We start from the raw sequence: 19469 nt of genomic DNA on the forward strand, positions 1-19469 counted from the left end.
GAGTGCAGGTCTTGTGTGGTGGGGCTAGTGGTGTGGCCAGTGAAGTATGGGTACAGTCTGCTGGAGTCGGTCCTACGTTTTGTGTCACTGGTTGTACAACCAATATAAGTGGGGTGTTGTCTGATTTCTCCGGCACCACCACGTTTTTCAAGGACTTTGCTGGTGCTCCTTCACGTTCGGCAATCACCCTCTTCCTTTTTGATGTCTAATGCACAAGAACAACATTTGAGTGGAAAAACATGGTATGATGACAGATAGAATATGTATTGATAATGGATGGGCATGGCATCTCGACATATATGATGAGTAAACTAAGAAGATGGCGGTGCAACAAAGTAGAAGAAATGCAAGACAACATATGCAATATACCCACAATCAAGAAAACATTGCCAAATTAGATCATGCACCTTGATGGGTGAACAGGACATGCCATCCGCCTTTGACTCCTCGAGGTTAGAATAGTCATTAGGATCATATTCTAAACAAGAATCAACAGGTGGGGAGCGTATGAGTTTCATTGCATCCAGAATGGCACTCAATGCCTTGGTGCCAATTTTGTAAGTCATTGCAGTGCTTAGCTTCAAGAGTGGACTGCTGCTAGTGCGACACAAAGCAGCTACACAGATCATAGTGTAGATATAACGGGAAAACCTTAAGCATCAGAGTAAAATCAGCAAAGTGTAACTTGCTGGAATATATGTGCTAGTATTGCCGGTACGACTAGAAAGGCTTCGGATACCAGCTCTCTTCAAGTGAAGGTGCGGTACTGTTAATATCAGTGTAACTCTCAAAGGCGACACAGCTCCCCGCATTTCCTTGCTATTCTTATAGGATTCAAGTGGGTAGGCCACTACAAATCCTATTCCTATGTTCACAAGATCCTATGAATCAAAGAGGCTCAAAGTGTCCATCACAACTGACCGTATAGACCTCTACACTACAAATGTCCCTGCTCATCTTCAGTACAAGGAACATACTGTACTACTATCATACTCCCTCCGTTCCAAAATATAAGTCTTGGTAGAGATTTCCACTATGGATCACATACACATGTATCCAAATACATTTTAGAGTGTAGATTCACTCATTTTGCTCCATATGTAGTCCATGGTGGAATCTATACAAAGACTTGTATTTAGGAATGAAGAGAGTACATATTAAAGAAGAACGGAAGAGGAACATGGTAAAGAAGAGCAAGCAGATTTTGGATAATAAAATGTTGGTTGCGCAGTGCCCACACATGATGAACCAGAGCGCATTAAGAATGCAACTCCGAACTGTCTCTCGACCATTTCAGGCGGTTGGATGAAGATCCTACGTCTCCTAACCCTTCTTCTTCCTCGTCTCTGATTCTTCCCATACAGAACACCGCACGGGCTGCCGGCCGGACCACTGGCCCCCACCGCCTGTGTACCTCCGCCACCCCACCCCCATCCCCGCCCCAACCCCCACCCGCGTCGAGTTTTCTTCGTTCGGTGAGGCCCCACAACCAACCAAGCCCTTTTGATCGCACCAGCGAACTCCAGCGAGCTCTGAAAAATCGTCTGAGCCAATTTTGAAATTTAGTCTACTGTGATTTAACTAGTGTGGAATATAAAAGGGCAAAACCATAAGCATTGGGAGTATAGTGTTGAGCGTGCCATGGCGGATCTGAAGGTGCAAGCCGGACAAAGGCAACTTCGCAACCAAGACAAGAAATCAGAGTAAAGCAGTGGCGATCTATTTTCTTACCGCGATAAATAAGTTGAGCAGATACGAAAGAGTACCGCCTCTGGTGCGGCGCCGTGTACGCATCTGCTGAGAATTTGACGATGCTGCGGTAGCGATGGCTGTCGGCGGCGTGGAACCAGATCTAGGAGGGTAGATGGTGGCGGTGGGGCGCGGTGGACAAGACAGTCGTAGGAGCGGCGCCGGCAAGGTGGACGATGACGGGGATGAAGCGAGAGGACGGGATGCAAGGATCCCGGTCCGAAGCCGTGGATGAGAGAGGCCGATCTCTTGTAATGGACGGCGGCGTCGGGGTATCAGCTCCGGCATGGTGGAGAAGGACGACGGTGGATGGGGCGGCAGACGGCGGCGGACGGAGGAGGGTGGGGTGGAGAGGGTGTTTTGGCGCCCACGAAGTACGAATGGGGAAAAGGGAGGTAGAGAGGAAGGGGGGGAACCATGTATTCGTGGTGCGCTTGTCTCAAATGCAAGGAAATTTTCAAATTTAGCCCCCGTTTCAAATTTCTACTACATCACAGCAACATTAGTCGGTTGGGGATAGGATGGTAATCTCACATACACCGAATATTTGCCGATGATAGTTTGTTTTTGGCGCCCACCGTGTATGAATATGAATCGGGGAGGGAGTCGATTTCGGCTGAGGACACACTGTGTTTTGGTGCCCACTGTGTATGAATCCGGGTGAGAGGCGGTTACGTCACGTTTGGGTGAAATTACAAACCTACCCCTATCGAAACCTATAGAAATCCAGCAGATAGGCTTTGCGTGGCAGGGATAGGCAGTAGTGATTTCCATCTCGCAGATTTTGGTTTCGGGCGGTTACTGCGACTTTCCCCACTTCGTTCAAATTTTGTAGAGTGCACGTTTACCGTGCCAACTCAATTCGAATCCAGTTTTTATTCTATTTTTTTCAGGCGGGATCCATTGTCAATTGGAATTACATTCTATATACATCATTTTTTATATATACTTTCAAAAGCACAACACCATTTATACATAAATATGGTTTACAAATGGCATGATCTCAGATTCATAAGGTTGTATCCATCAATTTGGATTTTCAAATATTTGAAACCACTTTATGTTGAAATCCAATGTATGCATTCCTCGCTAATTGTCTCCAATTAATGTGTGTTTCATGCGGGGTTTTTTTTACTTCTCAAACATGTATAATGTGTTTCACACACGCAACATATAGTGTAATCCCGTTTAGACATTAATTGCATATAAACCATGCATTGTTTGTAATTGAAGAATCTATGGATCACCAATATTGATAAACTATATAACATTACACGTGTGCCCAAATTCAAATGAATATGCATGTTTGATACACCAATTTGCGTTATGATATTATCGATGTCGTGATCTCCAGTTTAAATATTTGAATCCCCTTTAATCCAGATATTCGTCTCATATAGCTATCACTCATGCTTATATAGGACTATCTCTCTGGACCTATACGCGTTCATCGTCTCTCAGGTATCTCTCGTGCTACCTGTATGTCGACAATGATCTTTTATCTTCATAACACACTGACGGTACTCTCTCCCTCGACCTTCATCACTCTATCTCTCTCTAAGTATATCTCGCTCCCTTCTATGTGTCTCTAACTATGATTCTCCATGTGGAATCTCTTTCTCTCACACAAACACAAAACCTTGTCTCCCGGGGTCTTATTTCTCTCTACTATTCCCATGTGTGCCACTCGCACACCCCTCATACAGAGATGTCTTTCGCTCCTTAGATATGAGAACCTATGACTCTTCCTCTTCAATATCTCTTTCTCACACACAAACACAAACTCTGTCTCCTAGGGTCTCATATTTCTCCATTGTTTTCTTGTATGTCGCTCACACACACCCTCTCTCCCTAGAGATATCTTGCGTTCCCTCGTATGTCTCTCTAGCTATCACTCTCGTTGTGAAATATCTTTCTCTCTCGCTGACACAAAACTCTGTCTCTCTGGATCTCATTTCTCTCTGATATCTATTTGTATGTGCACCCTCTCTCTATCTCTCTCACACCCACACACATAACCTAGCCTTCTGATCCACTCGACTCCTATCTCTAACACTCACTAGCTAGCATCTTTATCTTTCTATTTATCTGTTTCTCCATCAACCTTCTTTCTCGCCCTCACTCTTGATTCCTATCACGCACAATACATATGTTTCTCTCTACATGCAGTCAAGTGCCCTCTCACACACATATATAACTTCACCCTTTGAAGCACCCGACAGTCATCTCCAACACTCAAACTAGCGGATGTCCCTCTAGCTAGCATCTCCATCTCTGTATCTATCTGTAGTTTCTCCGTCAACATTTCTTTCTCGCACGGAGTCTTGCTTCCTATCACCCACACTATATGTGTCTCTCCATACATATGCATTTATAGGTTGGTCTCTTTTGCACAATCGTTGTGCCTCACTCCCTCTGCTCGCCATAGATGCATGCTCCAGCCCATGCCACTATCTCTTAGAGACAAAAACACATGCTCAATTGTCGGGCCTTCTTCCATGCATTCTCACATGCATGCATATTGTCATACCGATCCGTCTCTCCCATGTCGTTGATCTTATGACTTATGTCTTCTTTCTTTTATCTCGATCATGCGTGCGCGTGCACACACACACATCCCATGTATACATGTATACCTCTCACACATGCATGTTCAAGGTCTCTATGTCTCCATACATAGTTAATTACCCTCAATCCTAACGCCACATCGAATCGTTCTCCTCTTTTGTGCACATAACTTCCGCCTGGATGGGTAAAACACACACTCACACTTAACAATCTCCTTCTAGCTACCCCCCGCCTCTCACTCTTCCCCTATATCCCCGAAACCAATAAGACCATCCCTTTGTTTAATTCCCACCTACATGCACCATCGATATATCGTAGTCTTCCTTGGTTTCTCTCGAACAAACACGTTCTCTCGATGTCGACTCCTCTCACGCGCACACACCTTCTCTTCCCTCTCTACGAGCATTTTCTCTCTCGCACCCCATCGTTGGTGGCCTCTGCCATACACATCACCTCTCTATGATGAAGCCATGCACACTTAAATTACATCTGCCACAGAGGACCCCGCGACACACACACACACACACGCACGCACGCACGCACACACACACACGCACGCACGCACCCCCCACACACACTAAGACTCCACCTCTCTCTCTCTCTCACACACACACAAACACACACACACACGCACGCACCCCCCACACACACTAAGACTCCACCTCTCTCTCTCTCTCACACACACAAACTAAGGCTCCATCTCTCTCTCTCCTCTCTCTCTCTCTCACACACACACACCCCACACACACTAAGACTCCATCTCACACACACATGCTCTAGGCGGAGCATTTGTTCCTACCACCCTTCATCCAACCTTACCCGTATGATAAACAATCACCTTTATTTACTTGCATAACATGGACAAATTCCACCTTACTTTAGTAGTCAGCAAACTTATCATCTGTACCCTTATAAAAAAACGAGTTGGCGGTGATGGTGTGCCTGCCATCTTGTAATACAGACTGCATGATCTATATCTGAGGATAGAAAGCAAACTATGATAATTTTACAAAAGATAACCGCACCTCTCTCCACATCATTATCTCCCGCAACCTCATTGCTCAGTAATTAAAAAAGGAATAAGTCTCCGGAAAAATCTAGCATGCATGGTGGCCGCTGCCGCCTGCCGGCGCCGTCCATCCCCATGCCTCCGCCCATTCCGACCACCAGTCACCACCATGCTCCACTCCTCACCGCCTTATCTCTCATCTTTCATTTTTTCGATGACATTCTCGAGATACCCGTTTTCCGATAAAATTCTCGAGATATCATTAGTTTTTACACATGGGATTACTCCTGCATGGGTCAATAACAACAGGTGTTTTGTAAAAAAAATGCATATTGATGTTCCCTTCAATGCACGAGAATCTTGCTTGTAATTATATAACGCAAATCACGAGTAGGAAGTGACATTTTTTTGACACAACCACGTTAACATGGCCACGTAAATCACTAGCTAAAGTAAATACCATTATACTTATATCCCGATGCAAAAGGTTGAGTACATGTCCGAAGAGTAGAGTCGCACACACGTACTCTGTCTCTCAGAATCTCTCTCTCACACACACACCAGTCACGTGACGCCCACTTAAGCAGACACGTATGTTACAATTTGTGCACCCGCGGGTACACGTGATGCTGCACATTTATTTAAGCCGGAAGGCGAACCCAAACAGTAGCTGCATTCATTCCCCTCCCGCCGCCTCTTCTTTGGTCGCCGTCGCCCGGTAGCCATGGGCCGGCCGATGGTAACAACATACGCCATACACCCGCCGGAGCGGCACTTTAATATGGAAATTTTAGTGGTCATGCATGCATCTTTTTGTGCTAGCACTCCTATATAAGGGTTGACCAGTCGCTTCCTGCGGACATGCACGGGCAGTGGAAGAGGAAGGAGAAGGGAAGCGGGCTGTGGAGTAACGTTTTTTTACCACAATTTCTTAGGAAAATGAGTGCAATAATTGAGTAGTTTTGCAAACTACCAGTACTACACCTGAAACGGTTCAAAACCTATACTCCCTTGCCAGCGCGCGCTTCTCGCGTGAAACGGTCAGCGTCGCCCTGGAACGTCAGTGCCGCATTAATGCCCGGCCAGAGCGGAGGCGACCTCTCACTGGCGCCGGCTTTGAAGTGGCGCGACGGCCGAGAGAGCGCCGCTTCCCGGTGCATGTGACTGCTCCGCGTCGAGACTGGCCATAGGCCCTGTTTGGATCGATGGGTTAGAGTTAGTTTGAGCTAGTTGGGGCTCAAATGGCCCTAAAGTATCCAAGCATGAGGGTTTAAATTGGAGCAAGTTGCACCGAACCCACCAAAAAAACTATCCCACCCAAGAGGTGCTAACTGGAGATAGTTCTCATTGGGACCACTGAAAAATCACTTTTCTCTCTCCATGAAGTGCATTTATTGTCAATCTAACCCTGTCACCCAAACACCTCTTTGGCTACAGTTAGTTCAGGGTTAGTCATGAGTTAGTCTAACCTCTAGCTAAGTTAGAGTATCAAACAGGAGCAATATAGTACATGCAAGTTGCTTAAAGCATACAGGCAAATTCGTACATGAAAGAATTTTTTTCTTTTTGAAAACGGAACATGAAAGGAATTTTTTTAGAATGCTCTTGGCATGTCGCTAACATGTGATAGTTAACCGACCTCAATAGACGGCAGAAACGCCAGCCCGCCGCACTTTGATAGAGACGAGGAGGGAGAAGCGATACAGGCTGCTGGATTATTAGAGATAGGTGTCGCACGGAAGCCAAGAAATATGGTGATAGCGTGGGTTAGCCATGTACTAGTATGATGTAACTACACTGGGCTGCCGTGTTTCGTACTCTTCCAGTCCACTATGGAGATGATTGGTTAATTTTATATCGCTGAATAATATTAAATATTATGAGTGCAGACACTCCATCACGAGGTTCCTTGCTCCTTCTCGGTCGTCCGGAATCTATGTTCTTCCACTCTATTTTTTATGTGAGCTTTGTTCATCCTTTTGCCAACATGCGAGACATCTAGCATCAAGGTGCACGTGTTATGAAAGGATCGTTCCATCTATATAAAGAACACGTGGGACTGGAACTACGAGACGGACATGTACCCAGGAGTGGACGTACGAACCTGAGTAATGTAGCGCAGTAAGTGAAGTAGAAAGGCACAAATGGTATGAACATGCGTGGCATATAGGGTGTGTTTGGTTGCGTTCTCGTCTCAGCATAGTTGTTCCCTCTTCATGCATGCTCAACTCAACACCCCTTTTCATGCATGCATGCTTCTAGTGTATTTGTGCTAAACTAGTGTGGACTCATGCACCCTCCATACACTCGACCAAACACACAAAAGTAGGCCGAGAAGGGAACTCTTGGGCGACATTTGTCTCTTACTACGTACTACCACTAAATGTTGTACGTGCAATGCACGGTGATGTTCATGTCCCACTCCTTTCGCTGACGTGTGGGACATCCAGCACGTGCCGTGTTTGGCACCCTTCGTCGTAAGCGCTAGCATTCATCAGAAATAAAAAATAATTATAAATCGGCAGTGATACTATTTTTTTGCGAACCAATCAGCAGTGATACTATACCACGCGGTTTCCTTGCTCCTCGATATCGGAAAGAATACTTCTGTTCGCCAACATGTGGGACGTCGACCATCCTGGTCCGCTTGCCATGCACGCAGAACTCCAAGGGAGAGTCACCCAGGTCGTCGCACCGCAGTAACAATGACTAATGAGCCGTCAAATCACAGGCCCACTTCCCACTTTGAAGTTGCTCGGACAAAGGAACCATCATGAATTCGTTGAATTCCGCTTCTTGAAGAAAACTACTGTACCAGCAGTACTGCTAGCTACAGTAGTTACTCCAACAGAGGCCTCCTTTTGTTCATAGGATAGGAATATGAAAATCATAGGAAGTGAGATGACATGCATCTCAATTCCTATAGAGAAAGAGATGCCATTTGATGCTTAGGATAGGAATTTTTCCATTTAGTCTAGGATAATGTACTGGTAATTTGCTCTAAAAACTACAGTAGTAACTAGTAGTATTGGTACATGCTCATACTCAAACACAGACACACACACTAACTACTAGTACTACTACTTCTCACATGCTGGCCAAACACCGTCGTTCTCCTTCCTGGCTTTGTCGGCGACACCCCACCATGCTTGGATCTCCGCCGACCTCTCCGCAGCAGCGCGTGCGTCCTTTTCTTTCTTGCGGCGGCGGGCCTCTCTTTTCTTGAGTGCTTTCTGACTTTTCCGCTCCCTCTGTGCGGCTTTGGCCGCCTCTTGCTCTACCTCCCATTCGGCCTTGGCATCTTCAAATTCCTCCCACATAGTTGTGAGGTCGCGAGCGGTGATAAACTCGGCACAGCGGGATGCCATCGCTTCCCTACCATTTTGTGTGTGGTCGTGGGTGGCGAGGAACTCGGCGCGGCGGGATGCCATTGCTGCCTTACCGGTTAGTGTGCGGCGCGTGGCATGAACGATGCTTGGTGAGAGCTCTGGGGTGGAGTGGCCGGACAACCATATAGTGCATTGGTTTGTCAAGAGCTCAAGGACAAAAGACGAAGCAAATTTGGATTCCCCTTCAATCCTGGTCATTTATTACCAACTTGAACGATACAAAGTGAGGATACATCTGTTTCCATAACTCGACATCAAAAGCTGGTGAGGATACATCTGTTTCCATAACTCGGAGAGGGTTCGCATGATTCATCGCATGATTCACTATCAAACAAAAGTAGCAAGATCCGTCCACACAAGACAGTGCACTAGCCCTAAGATGGTTTGATAACACGCATCGTTATGGTAATTAAACACAGGGCAATGCAAACTACCCTGAAGGATTAGCGTGACCAACTATTTCTTGTCATCGATCTCTCGGGCAATGAACACAGCACAGACAGCGTCATGGGAATCGATTTGTGGGGCGATGTCCACATGACTGACCGTGACATCAGAATCAATCTCTGGGGTGATGTCCATAGGATGGACAGCGACAGCGGAATCGATCTCCGGGGCGATGCCAACAGGACGGGCCACGACATCCGAATCATCAAGGACATCCACCGGCACCTGCACAACCCTAACATATTAGCAAGCACATTGCAAATAATCAAAAACCACAACTATGGTAATAAGCCATTATTTTTTACATTGTGCAGCTCACCGGGGGATCTCATCCCTCCAAGGGCCATCTCCTCGTCCTCGATGGGGGCCATCACCTTGTGAGGGGAATACTACTTCTCAGCGGCGACTATCTCCTCAAACTCGGTCTTGAGCCTCACATAGGTGGCTATCAGAGTTCCTCGGGTAGGCACGGTGGGGCCCTTGCTGTTCTTCCAACTTTCTTTGAGGAGTTCGTCCGCCAACGTCCTCAACTCTTTGGCCAGTGCTTGTTTCTTGGAGTTCTTCGTCTCCATGGGTTGGCCCGCCAACATGGTCAACTCGTTGGTCGGTGCTCACTTCCTGGAGATCGCTGTCTCTAGTGGGTTGTCCGCCGGCAACTCTTTGCCTAGTGCTCCAGGATCCATCAATGAACTGACAAACGAAAAGCAATCGAAAGGAACCACAATCGCATTGAAAACGGGAAATGAATAGGATGTGAGAATCGGTTGGTGCTTTGCAAAAAGAAGATTCTTGGAATGAAAATATAGCAGCATAACTGATTCGCCACCTTTCCTTCATCGGTACAGAAGAAAAATGGCAGAAGTGAGTAGCCTGGAGTGAGGGTTTCTTCAATAAAGGGAAGAAAGGGCTTGAACGAGCGTTACAATGAAATGATGGTTGCTTCGTCCAGTCCAACTTGGAGGCCACCTTACCACTGCTGGTAAAGGTGTGGGTTTTGTGATATGATGGGTCATGATGGCCACACCGGGGTGACAGGTGAGTCTCGACTGTAGCACATCGCTGTGATTTGGGGGATGGCACGCGGGCCCGGATGCTTTGAAATGTCCCGCATGTGCACCGTGACCAAGGCAAAGAGGAAAACGAGAGAACTACGTAATTAATGCATGAGTTTAATTAGGGTAGTTTTGTAAAGTATGAGATACATTCCTCCAATCGCAAAATGCCTTGGTTCATGAGATTTGAGATTTGAGCCCTATAAACCGGAAGGGAGGGAGTACTGCACACGGTGTAGTCTACTCACTTGTTGAAATCTCTAGAAAGGCAAATACTCCTTTCCGGTTTACAGGGCTATACTACTCCCTCCGTCTAGGTGTGTAAGTCATCTTACAAAAACCAAATAGTCCCAAAACACTTAGGCGCGGTGCATTAACTTCTACCTTGTTTCTTGTTTCTTGACATATCAACCAATAAGAGATGAGAGGTGTGCATGCTTTTAATGACTTGCAATGGCTAGTTCATTGCATGCAATGCTATTAATTAGCAAATAAACTTTGGTGACCCCAGGAGGAAATGGTGCTAAGCGCGTGGACCTATGCAGAATGAGTATCACTACCGGAATCGCACCCTATGCCGACGGCCAAGGCCGTCGGCATAGCCCTGAATGGCCGTCGGGACAGGCCTATGCCGACGGCCCCCGTCGGCATAGGGCCGTCGGCAACATATCCGTCGGCGTAGCCAGGAAGGCCGTCGGCATAGAAAGGCCGTCGGCATAGGCCCTATCCCGACGGTGTCCGTACATCTATGCCGACGGCCCTGGCCGTCGGCAACGTTATCGCCTAACGGCGGCCGCCGTCAAGTGCTGACCAACGGTTGCTCACCACGTGGCACGTCTATTCAAACTGAGCCGACGACTAGGCCTTCAGCATAGATGTGCCACGTGGCGAGCAGGCGTCACCCCTGGGGCGGGTCTATGCCGACGGCCTAGCTGTCGGCTTAGTTTGAAACTATGCTGACGGCTAGACCGTCGGCATAGACCTGCCACGTGGCAGCCACTGGGAGCTCCTGGAGCAGGCCTATGCCGATGGCCTAGCCGTCGGCTTAGTTTGAAACTATGCCAACGGCTTAGCCGTCGGCATGGACCTACCACGTGGCAGCCACTGGGAGCTCACGGCAGCTCTATGCCGACGGCCTAGCCGTCAGCATAGTTTCTGTCTGTTTTTTCTTTTTTCTGTTTTGTTTCAGCTCAATTCATTTGAATATATACAGCATCACACAACAAATATATGCATCACATAACAGCTGGCCCAGCAGCATCACACAACAAATTCATTGTCACACATCATAAGAAGCATCGCAAAGCATAAACATATAAGTATCATCACCACCAAGCATATAAGAATCTCACAAACAACAATAAGAAACATCACAAGCATATGAGTATCATCACCACCAAGACCGCCACAATGTGACCCAAAGGCTTAAGCGCCAGGACGTCGAGCACCACGGAGGTCGTCACCGCCAAGACCGCCGAAGCCCAGGTCATCACTGCTAGCGGCAGCACTACCGACAAGACTGCCTCCACCTCCGCCTCCGCCTCCGTGGATCGGAGTGGTCGGGCTCCGTGACTCGGGAGTGCTGCGAAGACCACCGCCAACGGTAGATCCACCTGTTCCCTGGATGTTGAAAAGACATATTAACGGGATATATGACTGTGTTGAAAGGCATGACATGCTTTGGGTGAATAGATTGGGGATGAACTAACCGGCGAGGGGCCAGCGTTCTGTGCCACAAACTCCTCAAAGCTCATCAGCACTGGTTGTGCTGGAGGGCATTGTGCTGGAGGGAACTGAGGACACCTGCCGGCCGCCATATCCTGAAAAGCCTGCTGCATCTGGCTATCCCTCTGCACTTGGTGTTCATAAAGCCTCTGATGCCACGCCATGGTCTCCTGGCGTGTGTACTCCAGGTAGGCCTACGATATGACATGATGGAACTCATAAAACTACTAAATGCGGAAAATAAAGTGAGCTATGAAGATAAGAGGGAAAATACTTACAGATTGTTGCTCCTGAAAGAGGGACTGTGTGCTGGTCACTGGCTGGCTCGTGCACTGGCTCAGGCTCGGGTCGATCCGACGAAGCTGTGTGTAGGAGATACTAGGAGTGATCACAGCATCGAGAACCGCCTCCCGACCGTGCTCCTTGGGCCCCATGCTCACCACCGCCCTGTCGTCCAGAGGCGCCGCAATGGGGTCAGGTGTGTCAGGATGCAACTTCAGATACGCTTCGGAGTAGGCCTGCTTCCTCCCCGCGGTCTTCTTGCCGTAGTACTGGGGCTCGCCAGGCTTGGAGTCCTTCCGCGTATGGGCGATCTCCCATGCCTGCATGTCTGAGAGCGACCGCTTCAGTTTCTCCTCCTGCACCACCAAACACAGGTTAGTCATACATAAGAAAGTGATGGTAAATAGAAGAAGAAGAATGTTTAATGGGGTTAGTCATACATTAACTGCCTTGTGGAGATAGTGGTTTCGGTTTCCCTGAGCATGTACTCCCTCCGTCCCTCGGTTAGCCTTATTTTTGGTTCTCATAGCCGCCCAGGCTCCAGCCTCATCACACCAATGATCCACCAATGCTGCCCAGGACTCGTCTTTTCCATAACACCAATTTGGACACACCTACATAATAAAAGCATAATGGCATGTAGGTGTGTCCAAATTGGTGTTATGGAAGCATAAAGCATAAAGCATAAAGCACCACAAGGTAATGAAAGCATAATATATGAAAGCATAATGAAAAATCTTTTCTACTTACCGCCAAGAACTCGGGCCTCTCCAAGGTAATGCCCATCCTCCGCGCTTCTTCCTTGGTCATCTTCACACCAAGATAGTCGTGGTAGTATGTGGAGATGGCCACATAGCGCACCTCGTACTGCATCTGGCGGGCCTTCTTCTTGCATTGGCGCAGCACGATCTGGTCCGCTCTAGCCCTGTGCTCCGGAAGAACTCGATAGAATTTCTACAATCATGCATGAAACAAGAATGGAAGAAGCCATGAGTTAAATCATTTTCATGAAACTAGAATGGACTTGTTCTTCTGAAGAGAACTCACCCAGAAAGTAGTGATCACGGCCTTGGCATGGGTCTCATGGTCCGCGTGGCGGGCCGCTTCCCAGTGGTCCCAGCTCGTGGCCAAAACCCGACGAGCCGGCTGCCTGACTGGATCCGGACAGTACAACCTCGGCCAGTATAACTTCAGCAAGACGGTGATGAGGCCGTTGGGAATACGGACCCCTTTAGAATATATCCAGTTGCTGCAAAAGAATGAACTATTAGCATGTGACAAGCAAAATAAATAACAACCGGAATAAGCATGTGACAAGCAAAATAATGAACCACTTACTCTTTTCCCGTGGGCTCAATGAGCCACTTCTGCTCCTCAGTAGCCGGAACCTGCTTTGGTAGCTTTGCGTTACCACGCAGCCACCCCTTCTTGTCAACCCCCTTCCCGTCACCACCATCATCCCCGCCACCACCCTCCTCCTCGCCTGCCTCCCCCTCCCCAACCTCCTCCCCAACCTCCTCCTCCTCCTCCTCCTCCTCCTCCTCCTCGCCCGCCTCCTCCTCCACCTCCTCCTCCTCCTCCACCACCACCACCTCCTCCTCCTCCTCCTCCCTAGAGTGTACCTCACTAGAGGAGGGTAGCTCACTAGAGGAGGGCCTCGAAGACAACACCCCTAAGTCGGTGAGGGTGCGCTCTTTCCGGCCGCGACCCCCTGTAGTGGCTCTCCCCCCAGCACCTCGTCCTCTAGAGGCTCTCCCCCGCCCCCTCCTCCTCTAGGGGCACCTCTCCCTCGACCTCCCTGTGAGGAGTCATCGTCAAGTAGCCGAGGGGGAGCATTACGTGCTCGACCACTCCGACTAGGCAGGCCGACGACCTTGCGTAGGAAACCCATGCCGTCGGCCTTCCCCATGCCCATGTTCCACGAACCTGCATTGAAAAGAGAAAAAGCAATTAGTAAATTAATGAAATGAAGGAAAAGGCATGATAATAAACACATTAATAAAAATGCATAAAAAGGCATATTCCTAAACTATAGAAAAAAAATACTTGAAACGTACATCTACTAGAACCCATATGAATCATCACTGTTGTAACATCTTTCTCGGTCCGTCTCATCATCACTATCAATCATATCATCTTCGTTGTCCGACGAAGGTGGAGGCTCTTCCTCGTCGTCAGCGTATTCGTTTAACTTTTCTAGCATAAGTATGTCATTTTCATTGACAATGGTCTCACCATCATTCTGTGCATCGTCGACGTTTGGGTCCACATCATCATCACCCAATGGTCTAGCGTCATCGTTTCTAACCACATCATCATCATCATCATCATCATCATCAGGTTGCTCTGGATAGAACACTCCCTCGTATGTCATGGGGTTAATGTTGTAGTAATCGTCTTCATTCGGGTCTGGTAGCTTACCATGTGGCGACACCTTGAACACAACTTCCCAACCCTTTAGATACACTTTCTGGCATGGGTAAGGCAGATAATATACTTGTGTAGCTTGGGTAGCCGCAATGAAGAGATTGGCTCCAGCATAGACGGTTGATGGTTTAACTTCGACCAAACCAATGGAAGGCGTATGTTTTACCCCCTCACGCGGATCGAACCATCGGCATTTGAACACAGGCAGACTTAGGGTCTCACGCCCCTGGCGGAATTTAACCTCGTATATATTTTGTACCCTTCCGTAGTAGTCTACTGAATTTTGACCGGGGGTGTACACTCCAGTACTTATAGTTTTGGGATCGGGGCGGCTGTTTTGGTGCTCCTATGTATGGAAGCGATACCCATTCACATCATACTTTTTACATGTCATGACGGCAGGGTCAAAACCCATGGAAACCCATCTCAATTCATCATCCATAGATATGTTCGGATCTTTTCCCTACAAGTATATGGAAATTGTTGCATGCATTAGTTCGGTTAACTAATAAATGTTGAAGTAGGTATATAATAGGGGAGTGTGGAAAATTACTTTCTCCATGAACCAAGCAACAAAATTTTTACGTCCAGGGTTTCCATGATGGAGAAGAGTAAGTGCCTCCGCCTCAGTAGGAGGATTCACTCCCGTCCATTCCTCTTGAACGAAATCACTAAAAAAAGATAAGCGGTGTTAGACCGGGACTAAGTGAACATGAAACATGATGATGTGGAAGACATAAAGGAATGGTGTAGTGGTATTACCTCATCCACACTTCCTCAACTTCCTTGATGTTGTGCAAGATATAGAACATGAGGTCCTCCCACTCTTGTCGTGGCATGTTATAAGATTTCGATGCCCCAGCCCTCCTACCTTGCGCGTTGAATAGATCGAGCCTGGGTTGATACTTGGGCTCTTCTATATTGTATCGAGGCACGTTGTTATGCAGATGGGGAACGTGGTCTGGATAGTATGATGTCCTAAGGTCTGACACCTCCTCTAGGATAACTGCCTCAGCTATGGAAGCTTCAATCTTAGCTTTGTTTCCACATTTCCGTCAGAGATGCTTGTTCTACCTCTCAGGGCCGTACTGCCAGCGATTTTGCACAAGGCCCCCCAACAATACCTTGTTCGCGAGGTGCAGAATGAGATGTGTCATCGGAGTAAAGAAGCCTGGCAGAAAGATCTTCTCTAGCTTGACTATCAACTCCGGTGCCTTCTTATGCAATTTTTCAATCACCTCTTTACTTACTTCTTTAGCACAGAGCGTGTGGAAGAAATGGCTAAGCTCGGCAAGCACTCGCCAGGCATGCTCGGGGACATAGCCTCGAACCATCACCGGCATTATCCGCTCAATCCATACATGGTACTCATGACTCTTCAGGCCGGTCACTTTGCCCATTGAAAGATTGACTCCCTTACTTATATTCGATGCATAACCATCGGTGAACTTCAAAATTTGTTTCAGCCAAATAAGTACTTCTTTTTTTCTGGCGGTTTAAGGACAAAGTCAGCATCTGGCTTGAACCAGTTTTTTCGACCACCTGTGGGAGGCTTCATGTTCAGGCGTGGTCTATCACAAATTCTCTGTTGATCGGCTATAGCTTTTACGTTATCCTTCGTCTTATCAGGAATGTTCAGGATCGTGTGGAAAAGGGACTCTGCCACATTCTTTTCGGTGTGCATCACATCAATATTGTAAGGAAGTTTGAGGTCCTTGAAATAGGGAAGCTGCGAGAAGGGGGTAATGTGCGTCCAGTTGTGCGTCTCACCATATCCCTCGAAGCCTTTGGCTTTGGCTTTGGCTTTGCCTTTGACTTTAGGCTTGAGAGCTTTTAGCTGAGCAAGAACATCTGCCCCCGAAAATGTTGGAATCTCGGTTACTTCATGAACAACCCGGCCTTTCGTGAACTTCTTCTTGTCTTCCCTGTCTGGATGGTCTGGAGGGAGGAACTGTCGATGCAGGTCAAAGGCTACATACTTGCCACCCTTACTCAGCCAAATCATTCGCAGAGCCTTCATGCACACTGGGCATGGCATCTTAGCACTTGTACACCATCCGCAGAATAGAGCATAGCCGGGAAAGTCATGCATGCAATAGTGCAACCAAACTTTCATCAAGATATTTCTCTGCAGATCTCGGTCGTATGTCAACCTCGGAAAGTACCAAGAATGGTGCAAAGCATCCACAAGCGGCTGCATAAACACACCCAATTGCTTCCTTGGGTAGTCAGGCCCCGGAATGATGAGTGACAAGAACATGGTCTTCCGTTGCATTAGGGCACCGGGGGGAAGATTGAGCGGAATTACAAACATAGGCCAGCAGCTGTATGGATTGGACGACATACCATATGGATTCAACCCATCACCTGATATGGCTATTCTGACATTCCTAGCCTCGGCTGCTTCCTCGGGGTTTTCTTCATCGAATGACTTCCATGCTTCCCCTCCCGATGGATGTACGATTTTTTTGGATTGTACCTTATACCTTCCTTGTGCCACTTCATCATTTTGGCAGACTCCTTCGTGATGAAAAGGCGCTGCAGTCTTTTTATAAAATCAAGATACGGAAGAACCTTAACGGGGATGGTTAGCTGCTTTTTCTCACCATCCTCATCGACCACCTCAATGTACCGAGACAAACCGCACTTCCTACAGTACTTGTCATCCGCATACTCATGCCTAAACAAAATGCAATTCTTCGGGCAAACATCTATTTTCTCATAATCCATAGAGAGTGCCTTCATGATTTTCTTTGTATCGTACATGCTTTCGGCAGTTCATGACCCTCAGGGAGGCTGTTAGCCCATACTCCCAGGAATGCTTCGAAGCATTTCTGGCTACAGCCGTACTCAACCTTGACTGCAATCAGTTGCGAGATGGCATCAAGCTGAGATATTTTTGCACCCGCATAAAGAGGTTTCTTCGACGAGGCCAAGACCTCCAAGAAGGCCTTTGCGGTTGCCTCCGGCTCCTCCGGTTCATTCTCTAAAGGTGTCGCATTTGCCGTTTCTGCAAAAATGACATCATCTAGCATGTCCCTGACCCCGTCGTCCTCATATCCATCGATACGTTGTCGCATCACCTCCTCTCTACCACGGTCCTGCTCGGCTATGTTTATCGGCGGCATGTCAAAGTTTGGCATATATCCGTGCGTGCGAAGGTGCTCACTCATGTCCGTCTGATTTCTACGGTGACGTCTGGCACATCTCGCACAGGGGCATGGTGGGATAATTCTCATTGGACGACGTAATATCTCCTTCAAATACACATCGGTTTTCGCGATCCACTCTGATGTTACTCGATTCCGACAGATAAAACCACTGTACATCCACTGATTATCTGCCATCCTCTGCTTTTTTGCAACCCACACAACATAATTAAGGATTCACTTAAATTAATCACATCAAATTTTCAGTTTCTACCGCGTTTAATCCACCTACATCTCTAATAGGTAAAGATGGGTCCTAATCCCACCCGAGGATGTGTACATTGAGTACGTTCTCCATTCTACCCTGTTCCGAGACAAAATTTCGGCAACACCTCCACGCTGTTCTCCAGATACACGTCTCGGCAAATAGCTGAGAGAATGTGCTCCGGAGAACAACGGGGAGGCGCCGCCGAAATCCTGTCTCGGAATGGGGTAGAACATGGAGAACATACCCAATCTACACATCCTCGGGCTGTCCATGGAAAACGCTGGACAATCCGAAAGAGCTGCGGTGATAAATATGCAATTGAATGCATATTTATCGATGCAACCCTTTCGGACGGGAGACCTAGGTTACGCGACTTGATGTGAAAATTTAATCTAGTGACATGGAAAAAAGTGGACGAGGTCATGAATTGTTGCTCACCCTCCGATGTAGTCGATCAAAGCAGAGGGACGATCGTGGACCAACACCTCCAACGTCGACAATAACTCCACGAAGATGGAACACCACAAATCCTGTTAATTACACCGAGTGGAAAAAATTTAGGTCATCACCTCACATTAAGCATTGACACTTTAAACTATAAAGAAAAATCATATTTTGTCAACTTTCAAATTTGGAAGAACTAATCATATCGCAATTTAGGTCATCACCTCACATTAAGCATTGACACATCAATTTTTTTTAGCAAGATCATCATGATGAAATAACCACTTATCATATCCCAAATTTGAAGCACATCTCACATAGCTACTTAACAACATCACAAACTAAAAAAAAATCTTCGTTAACAATTTTATAAACTAAGTGACTCAAGTTGCTTTTTTAACTATGATAATTCATTTTGCCGAGATTCATCCATCTAGCAACCTAACGGTAGCAAAATAATTTGTTTTTCCGAGATTCCTCCATCCATCTCAGACACATACAACATTCATCCATCTAGCAACCTAACAACATCCAACATCCATCCATGCATCCATTCATACATCCAACAGTAGCTAAATAATGCAAAAAAAATGAAAAAAAGAAGTGTTAGCTCACCGGGCAAAGAGGCGTCGCGGTGGTGGCGTTGGAGGCAGGGGCCGGCGGTGGAGGTGACGGGAGGGCCGGGGCGGGGTTGGGCCGGCCGGAGAAGCCCGGCCAACACAGCAGGGGCGCGGGCCGGCGAGAGCCGCGGCCAGCCGTGCTCGGGACTGCCGCCGGCGCCGCACAGGGTCGAGGAGGAGGCGGTGTGGTCGGGGCGGCGAGGCGTTGGAGAGACAAGGGCCGTCGGGGCGCGGGGTTGGAGAGGGCTGGCCAGGGCGGGGTCGAGGCAGCGGGGGGTTGGGCGGCAGCAGCGGCGCGGGTTGTGAGGAGGCGCGGGGTTCGGCGGTGCGGCGCGGGGCG

Source organism: Triticum urartu, chromosome 7A (assembly GCF_056163025.1).
Source record: "Triticum urartu cultivar PI428250 chromosome 7A, HENAU_Tu73, whole genome shotgun sequence".
In the NCBI taxonomy this organism is placed as follows: Eukaryota; Viridiplantae; Streptophyta; class Magnoliopsida; order Poales; family Poaceae; genus Triticum; species Triticum urartu.